Source organism: Chenopodium quinoa, unplaced genomic scaffold (assembly GCF_001683475.1).
Source record: "Chenopodium quinoa cultivar QQ74 unplaced genomic scaffold, ASM168347v1, whole genome shotgun sequence".
Taxonomy (NCBI): Eukaryota; Viridiplantae; Streptophyta; class Magnoliopsida; order Caryophyllales; family Amaranthaceae; genus Chenopodium; species Chenopodium quinoa.
The window spans coordinates 553746-562704 of NW_018742455.1; the positions used below are offsets into that span (position 1 = coordinate 553746).

At 34.9% G+C, this 8959-nt stretch overlaps 1 long non-coding RNA gene across 1 annotated transcript; it reads left to right on the plus strand.

Moving 5' to 3' along the window:
* Window positions 1–1044: 1044 nt before the first annotated feature.
* LOC110718152 lies at window positions 1045–5652 on the plus strand. Its single transcript, XR_002510841.1, has 3 exons — window positions 1045–1151; window positions 3440–3534; window positions 5356–5652. It is a non-coding gene; the product is annotated as an uncharacterized LOC110718152 (long non-coding RNA).
* The last annotated feature ends 3307 nt before the right edge of the window (window positions 5653–8959 follow it).

The following is an 8959-nucleotide window of genomic DNA, read 5'->3' on the forward strand; positions in this document are numbered from 1 at the left end:
AAGTATGCTCTCTTCTCTGTTACCACTTTGTATTCTTTGGAATTAATACTCGTTTGCGGTATCAGTAATTTAAGATTTTTGAAGATTATATAAAACATCGATATTAAGGCCTTGCGACTATGTGGCTGTTGAAAATCCTTATGAAATAACTGATATCTCTAAAAAAATGGGGAAAAAATAATTAGAAAAGTCCTTTTGATGATGTCTTATTTGCTTGAGGCATCATGGTTGTATTCTTCATATTCTCATGATTAAAGAAGATGAATAGAACCAGTACTTTAAAAATCACGCCTAGGCTCTAAGGCGTTAGGGGTCATGCGCCTTTTGTGGTCTAGGTGAAGCAATTTTAATGAGGCGCTAATAGGGCACATCAACTTTTTTATTCTGAAGTTTTTTTATTTTTTTATTTTATTGTTTATAATACGCGCCTCACTTAAACTAAGGTGTGCCTTAGGCGCAGAAAACTCCGAGATGCCTTGGTGCGCCTTGAGCTTTTTTTATACATTGGCTAGAATCTTCTTTGGTTTGAAATTCATATTAGTGATTTTGGAGAGAATCTTGAGCTTTATATGGTACTTGTTTGATTCATATTGGAAATTGGGATTTGTTTTTCTTAATCAAACTGCGTACCTTAAACTGAGTAACTGACATGTGACCATTAAATTTATCAGAGATATAGAAGAAAGCACGTTTGTTCTCTATGAAGTTGGAATTGATGTCTTTTTCTCTTCTTTCATGCTAATGGGACTTGGAAAAAATCTAAATCTTGCAATCCATTGTACCATATTTGAGAAAAGCATTGTATTCACTGGCTGCTAGAGTACCTTTAAACTTGATAGGGTGGTTGATTTGTGGTCTTTACAGTGATAGTTGTGATTTTCTTTGTTATTCTAGAAAATAAGCCTTTAACACTATTAACCTATAATGAAGAGATTTTTTTATCAGAAAATTATAAGATGGATCGTTGTAGTAAATGCAATGTTATTTCTGACATTTCATAGCTGCTGCATTACCTATCACCGCAAAATTGTAGTCTTGTTTCAATTTTTTTTTTCCCGATTTACAGGGAGCTAGCTAAAGATTTTGTTGTTGCTGGAACTGCATCAGAGTCTCTGTATGGTGCTTGTGAATCTATGTACAAGCCTGACTTGGTAAGTCATTTTCCTTGCATTTTAAATTTTCTTTGAGTATTTATTGTGACACATTGACATCTGAAATTTTTGGTTTTTGCTATTTTACCATCTCTGTTTGTTTGTAATATTCTAAGTTGAGCTATCGAATCTGTGGTTCTTTATTTTGGTTTCACGCATGACTATGGGTCAGCAATCCACAAAGGATTGGAATTTGCAAATTTTTTTACCTAAAGAATTATCATGAACTGGACTTTGGCTTTTCAAAAATGTTGATCCTAAATCTGTTTGCAGCTGTCTGTTTTATCTTATATGGTTGAATATAGACCTGGTCATATGTTGGTTTCCTTGTGGAATAATAACTTTATCTTTTATCTAACTGTCATGTGTTTTAAAAAGTCTCACTACCTGCATTTATCTAAGTTTTCATGTATCTGAATTTTAACTTGATCTTGATGGGTAAAAGCATTTTTCTTCTGATTAGTGTTATGTTTCCTGCTAACGTATATCCATTTAGGATGTTGTTTTCGTAAAACATTAAGGAAAATTTAACAACAATAAACCAACCTTTGCTCCTTTCTCCAAAATGAACCAACCTTTAAATCTGCCCAAAATAAACACAAGTTTGCCTTTATTCTCTGAACCGAACAGGTCACCTTACCTATTATACCAGGTAAAAATCCACGTGTCATTAAATCATTGGTCAAGGCTTCTTTTTCTTTTTTTTTTTTTGTTTTTTTTTATAATTTTTACAAAAAAAAGAAATTTAAAAAAAAAAAAAAAAAACAAACACCCTTCCAAATGGCCACCACCACCCACTCAAAGCTTGACCCCCTGCCCTCAGACCCGCCCAGAACCCCCTCCTCGGTCGCCGGTGCCGGCTGTACCCCATTAAAGCGACTGCACCTAAAGGAAGAGGTTGAGTGATGATTCCAACAATGTGGAGAGGAAGATTGCGAGGAGTTGCCATGCGTTTCTGGGTTTGAATTTGATTAAAGCTCCCTGCCATGGTTGAAGTTGAATTTGAGGTGGGCTTGTTGCAGAAGATGAAATGGGTTTGAATTTGAAGTGTTGGGAAGAGGACGGAAGAAGAGAGGAGAGGAGAATGGAGGAGAGAGATGAGGAGGAGATGATTTGAGAGCGTTGGATCAGATGGAAGGGAGGGTAAATTGTGGCGTAGGAGGGTGGGGTTGCTGGCAGCGGGAGTGGTTGGGTGCCGGCCGGTAGACGGAGGGAGGAGGGGGTGGCTGGCAGTGGATTGGGGGTTGGATTTTTTAATTATTTTAATTTAATTTAATTTATTTTAAATAGATAATTAATGGAAAATAAAAAGTGACCGGTTATTCAGGTCACAAGTCATTTGGGTTTACTATGGGAGAAAAAATGCAAACTTGTGTTATTTTGGGCAGATTTAAAGGTTGGTTTATTTTGGGAGAATGGAGCAAAGGTTAGTTTGTTGTTGTTAAATTTTCCAAACATTAATAAGGTTTTATACTCCCTCATTTTGCCTTCATTAGGAGATACTGCCTCCGTCCCTTATTGATAATCCTTTATAGCCTAATTTAAGTCCCAAAATGATAGTCCCAATTGCTTTTTCCAATTACTATTAATATTAATTTTTTACCAAAAATTTCCTCCAATTTACAACAATATTTGTACAAATTTAGCTTCCCTATGTAAATTTTGCATCCCCCTCAAAAAAAAAAAAAAATGTAAATTTTGCATTTCCATATACTTTTATTACTTTCTCTCTCTACTTTTTTGCATACCCCATGCATATTTACCTTTCCAATATAATTTTACTACTCCCTCCGTCCCCAAAAATTCGACCCTTTTGGGTTGATTTCGCGGTTATTAAGAAACTTAAATTAAAAAAATAAAAACATATTGGAAAGGTAAATTTACATGGTGTTTGTAAAAAAGTAGAAAGATAAAGTATTATAAATACATGAAAAAACAATTTTATATGGGGAAACTAATTTTGCACAAAATATTGTTGTAAATTAGTGGGTACTTTAATGCAAATGGGTCGATCATTTTGGGATTAAAATTAGGCCAAAAGGGTCGAAGTTTTGGGGAAGGAGGGAGTACTTATTTAAGTTTCTTAATTCCCGTGAAATTTCACCGTAAGGGACTATCGATAAGGGATGGAGGAAGTATATGTATAAAAATGCAACTCAAACTGATTCAGGAAAAATTCAAAATCTATTCAGCCTATGCTAGTGATTTGGAGTTTTAGCTTACAGCATTGAATGCCTCACATTGGCCAAATTTTTGTCAGCATCATTAATCTTGTGCCTGTGATTCAGGAACCTGAAGAATTGTTCGAGACAGTCTCCCAAGCTTTACAGGCATCAGTTGACCGGGACTGTTTGAGTGGTTGGGGAGGGCATGTCTATATTGTGTAAGTGGAATCCCTTGTACCCTGTTTTCTTTATTGGACATTTTTTTGTTAATACTGCATAATACTCATCTTATGTGCTGCTTGGATGGTTTCTACCAGTGCTTTCCAATTATATAGAGCACTAGATCCCTGTAGACTTCATTTAGTTGTGGTAGGTTGTGGGTTTTAGCTTGTGTCAGGGGATCTTGGCATTGGTTAGCAGGAGTACTGTCCCTCCACTTCTTTTTTTTAAAATTTTTTTTAAGAAAAAAACTGTCCCTTCACCTTGGATATGGGGACAATGATTTAATATATATTTTTTTAAACAATCTCGATTTTAAAGAATTTTTGTATGAGCTTTTATTGTTTAAGTACATATATACACATTTTGAGGTTCATAATCTTGTTATTTTATTGATTCTAGTTTATTTGTAAGCTTATATTGCTTACTTTCTTTTCTCCTTTCCATTTATATTTTACAAGTATGTGGTTCAAGATAATTGATGTCTTGGTATAAATTGAATTGTCGGGCTCAATTGTTGGAGTGTCGAATGTTTGACATAGGTAATAACGTAAATTTAAATGATGATGTAAATTTAAATGTTGATGTAACATAGCCCAATAACAACTTTTTCCCAAAATGACTGTCAACAAAATTCCTTTTTTTTTTTTTTTTTTTTTTTGTCTCCATTTGAAAGGTAGTTTCATGGTTGTAATTTTTTACCCTCTTGCCCGTGTTGGATTTCTAGCCTTGCCCTATCTGCTAGGGGCCTTCTGTGCCACAAAGAAATTAGCAATTTTATTCTGTTTGTGGGTCTGGAGATTTTTTATCATTACTTGTAATCAGCTGCTGCAGGTCCTGATGAAGTAATATAACAACAGTGGGAGAGTGGTTGAAGCAGTAGGAGAGTGGTCCTGATTTTTTGTCGTGTAGGCAAGTGTTTGAATAACAAAAAAGATTTGAAAGGAGGGGGGAGGGGGGGGGGGGGAAGGTTGCAGTAGTGTCTTGAAAAAAGACTGCAGGGACTATGATTAAGGAGCGGATAGAGTAAACAAAGACAATATGCTATGTACAAGTGGGGGCTCCTTCTTTCTAAACCTAGACCGAAACATAACAAGAGAGGATCTTTAACCGATATCTGGGCTAGGGCACATTAGTGTTGGGCTGTTTTAGTTTTCTATCAAGATTCATGTCTATGATAAGTGCTAACTGGGGTCAAGTCCGTAATAGTTTTTCTCTATCAGCTAGTAGGACATTGTTTCATTTTTGGCTATACTCACATATCATAGAAATAAGTAGGTATGATAGTAAGTGAAGATACAATACTACCTCTTTCCTAAATAATAGACCATATTTCTATTTAGTTTTTCTTGTATCGGTTAGCTAAATCTTAAAGCATACATGTAGATTGTAGATTTTGTAGTAATTAAGACAAATTTCCTTTATTATCCTTGTGATACCCAATTTGCTCTATTTACCCTTGTAATAACACCAATTTAAAGAAAGGCTACATTGGTAATTAAGGTCTTGACCATACGCCCAATCGCCCATACCTATCTTTGGTTCTATGTCTAGAGTCAGCTTTAGCTTAAGAGTGTATGTTGTGGTCCTATGTAGTAATGTGATTGTGGTCTCATCTTGGGTTATAGCCTCTTCTTTGGTGAGAAAGCAAACTCTTGCTATTATTCATCCCAAAGAGGAAGTTCAAATTTAAATGCTTCTTTGTATTTGTTAGCTCCCCACCCTCTTTTTTTTTTTTTTTTTTTTTTAATTCCTTTTTCAGTTTTATTTGGCAAACCTAATAATGCTTTTTGTGTTGTCTTTTGCCTTTGCTTGTGCAGCACTCCAACAGAGATCAAGGAGCACATCTTGAAGGGCAGGATGGATTAGAATTTCTCTACAGGGCTTATCTTTCCCTATTCTCTCTATCGTGTCTTTGGAATGTAGTTAGACTTGTTTCCGTGGAGGTTTAATGTAATAGAATATGCTGTTGAAACTAGCGTGTGCTAATTCTGAATTCTTGTTCATGTAGTGGACAGTGTATTTGCGATTAGACATTTCCAGACTTAGATCTTGTTATCCCCTGAGTTCCGTTCTAATCATAAGCCATTAGTTTGGTCGGTGATTAATTTGATCAATCTTGGTATTCGTGTTTGCTGCTAGCCTTGATGCATTGCTGAAGAATTAGTGTGACTGAGTGACAAACCGACAATGTAATCGGATCTGAAAATCATTGTTTGCTCAGCTAAACAACTCTTAAATGGCTAATGCTAGTTGTAATTTGTAAATAAGAATTCATAATTTGATTACCTTTACTAGTATCCAAATATCTGATACAGAATTCTTAAGCCTAGCCAATCAGTCTCTCTTCAATTTTGTTTAGTAAGAAACTAAGGATAGAGTATAGGCAATTAGTGTTATGGTTGAATCTCATCTATTAGAGTCCCCTCTTGGTAACTTAAAAGTTGTGTGAGACAACGATTTGAGAATGTGCCGAATTGTTATATGTATGTAATTGGATTCTTAGTCATTCTTTAATTAATTCTTGTTTGATTTTATTAAATCTATTTTCCTTGTCGTTAATCATCAATTGTAGGTACCGTATGACTTTAATCGATTAAAATTGGTGTCCTTTGGGTTTTCTTAAAAAAAAAAAACTTTAAAAAAAAAACTTTCTAATTTTTTTTTTATATTATCTTTGTATGATTTGTTTTTTCATGATTTATTTACTTAAAACAATTACAAGATTTTGAGACCTTTTAATTAAGGGAGATTAAGCTATAATTTAGAAGGTTGATATATGGTAGAGTATAAATTGACGGAGCAAAAAATACAATATTATGTTATAAAATAAGGTGGAAATATAAGAGATAGAGAGAGAATTAATCTGTGTGTTCTACTTATCTTTCATATAATGGAGGTATAGATATATATGGATACAATACAATTGATAGGGTTTGCTTGGAGAATAATAAACCCTAAAATCTAGAAATTTCTAGAATGATACAAGGGTATAATGGGCATCCATATATATATATATATATATAATATATATATATATATATATATATATATATATATCATAGCACTCCTCTTGGATGTCCATTATCTAAGAATGTGCCTTGTTAAAAACCTTATTAGGAAAAACCTGTGGGATAAAAACCTAATGAAGGAAAAAGAGTACAACATTCTTCGTAATACGCTTTGGGATGCTGCTCATTAAAAACCTTACCTTAAAAATCATATAACTTTGCATGAATTGTATTCATCACTACAAGAAAACAGCAAAATTGCGACGGAAAAAGTTCGTCAGAACTTATGCCATTTCCGTCGGAAAGAAGGGTTCCGACGGAATTCCGTCGGAACCGGTCCGTCGATAAACCCTTTGTAGGAAATTGGTCATATTCCGACGGAATTTCCGTCGTAAACCTTCCTTCCGACGGAATTTACGACGGAAATAACTTCGTCGGACTTGAAATTGGCCCTAACTGATGATCCGTCGCAATTTTCCGACGGAAAAAGATCCGTCGCAAACTATAATTTCCGACAGAAAATTCCGTCGAAATTATAGTTTGCGACGGAAAATTCCGTCGGAAATATAGTTTGTCGGGAAATTTTCCGTCGAAAATTATATTTTCCGACAGAAAATTCCGTCGGAAATTATATATTTCCGACAGAAAATTCCGTCGGAAATTATATTTTCCGACAGAAAATTCCGTCGTAAATTATATTTTCCGACAGAAAATTCCGTCGTAAAATATATTTTCCGACAGTAAATTCCGTCGTAAATTATATTTTCCGTCGGAATTTTTAGTTCCAGCCCGCCATAAATTTCTGTAAAAATATGGATTTCCAAACCTGAATTTTGTTTATAATAAATAGACAAAAAAAAGCATTTCAAAACCTGAAATTGTTGTTTTAAAAAAATTAATTACCGACCTACGAATTATATTATTTACATATAAATATATTAATTATGTTTTAGTACAAAAGATAGTCCATATTTTGGTATCTATACCAAACAAAAGCTATGTTAGAGTGGATATTTGCTAGACTAAAGCTAAGCTACGCAATCGCCTGGGTACCCTGACCTGCTCCACCACTACCCGGGTCATCCCTTGGGTCTCGATGCTGAGGATGAATGGTGGAACATGAGTCGTTGTTGGTGAAACGACTCATCATCTCATCCATACTCTCCTGGTATCTCCTCTCTATTTTAGCCATTCGGGAGTCAATTCGCCTTTGCATCTCGGCTTCCATTTGAGTTTGGAGAGCTTGCACCCTGTGTTCCATCTGGTCTTGCATCTGAGAAATGACAGACGACGTGTATTGCTGTGAAGAACGGGAAGCTCGACCCATCCGGTTGCCATAGTAGAGCTCTGCACTTTGGCCAAGTCCCTTCACACGACCCTTCTTATTGCGCCCACCCACCGTCTCCCAGTACAACTCATTGGGACTCTTCTGAATCCCTGACTCCTTGTTTCTTCGAGCTTCTTCTGGTAGGTCTCCTACAAAATATTGAAGATAATAAAAAAAAAAATTGTTGAAAAAACAACTAACAATATAAGGTAAGGTTTCTTATTCTTGATTATTCAGTTGCATATTTGGCCTATATGGCTTAAATTTTAGGTGCATGTGGATAGAAATTAAGAAAAATAAGCACAAAAGTCACTTTACGACCCTTATTCATCCAAACGCAAGCATTTTTGGCCTATATGGCTAAAACCGTGCCTATTTTCTATGTTTTCAATCAAATGGACTCGTTCTTTCTTATAACATTCCAATATCAATTACTTTAGGTGCCTAAGGATAGAAATTAAGAAAAATAAGCACATATGTCAATTTTCGACCCTTACTCATCCAAAATCATCCAAATTTGGCCTATATGGCTAAAACCATGCCTATTTTCTATGTTTTCAAACCAATGGACTCGTTCTTTCTTCTAACATTCCAATATCAATTTCTTTTAGGTGCCTAAGGATAGAAATTAAGAGAAATAAGCGCATATGTCAATTATCGACCCTTACTCATCCAAAATCATCCAAATTTGGCCTATATGGCTAAAACCATGCCTATTTTCTATGTTTTAAATCAAATGGACTCGTTCTTTCTTCTAACATTCCAATATCACATACTTTTAGGTTCCTAAGGATAGAAATTAAGAAAAATAAGCACATATGTAAATTATCGACCCTTACTCATCCAAAATCATCCAAATAAGCATATAATGAGTTCTACTTTGCTAATTTGCCATATATCAAGTCATATAATAAGTTTTTACCGCAATCCTTTTTGCTTTGGTGTTGGCAGCCACTTGGCCTTTTCCAGGCACTTCTTGAAGTGTGTCTTCAAGAAAAGATCATGGGCATTTGGTAATTGCCCTTGGTTTTGTGCAGCCTTTATATATACATGCAGAAAATCAATGAAAACATGTTAGCCCACTAA